Below are 633 nucleotides of genomic sequence, written 5' to 3' on the forward strand. Positions count from 1 at the left end.
ATCTTTAGAGATGTTCAATGTCCATTTCCATGTTTTCATTCTTTTTTTTTTTTTCATCTTTCATGTACTTAATAATGTCATGATATGGTCATCACTTTGATAAAAATAATATATATATTCTTCAAAAATTCATCATAGAGATGTTCACATTAGTTTGGTACAACTTCATCAAAATGAAGAAGGAAACTTAATTACCTTGGAAGATTCATCAAAAGAGATGGCCATATTAGTATAAAAGTTTGAATGGGTTTCCAAATATTTTGAAGATTCATTAATGTATTGTTTTGATTTCAATTAATACATTCTATTTCTTTTTTATTTTATTTTGATTAGATATCTACTAACATTGTTATTATGCGAATGAATGAAGATGAAAAGTATCACTATTTTTGTTTTTGTTTTTGTGTGTATCTGTTTGTCAATTTCTAATTAATATTCTAAATTTTCTTGTCATTGTTGAAAGGTATAATATTACTTATGGTACATTTCTCATAGATATTAGATATTGTTATCCCTAAAAATATATTATATGGTCTATCATATTAGACATCAATCAAAAAATAAATAAGTAAACCGTCTTTTGGGTATTTTTAAAACTTTTAATTAATAAATAAATTATTTAATGAAAAGAAT

Source organism: Solanum tuberosum, unplaced genomic scaffold (genome assembly GCF_000226075.1).
Source record: "Solanum tuberosum cultivar DM 1-3 516 R44 unplaced genomic scaffold, SolTub_3.0 scf00172, whole genome shotgun sequence".
In the NCBI taxonomy this organism is placed as follows: Eukaryota; Viridiplantae; Streptophyta; class Magnoliopsida; order Solanales; family Solanaceae; genus Solanum; species Solanum tuberosum.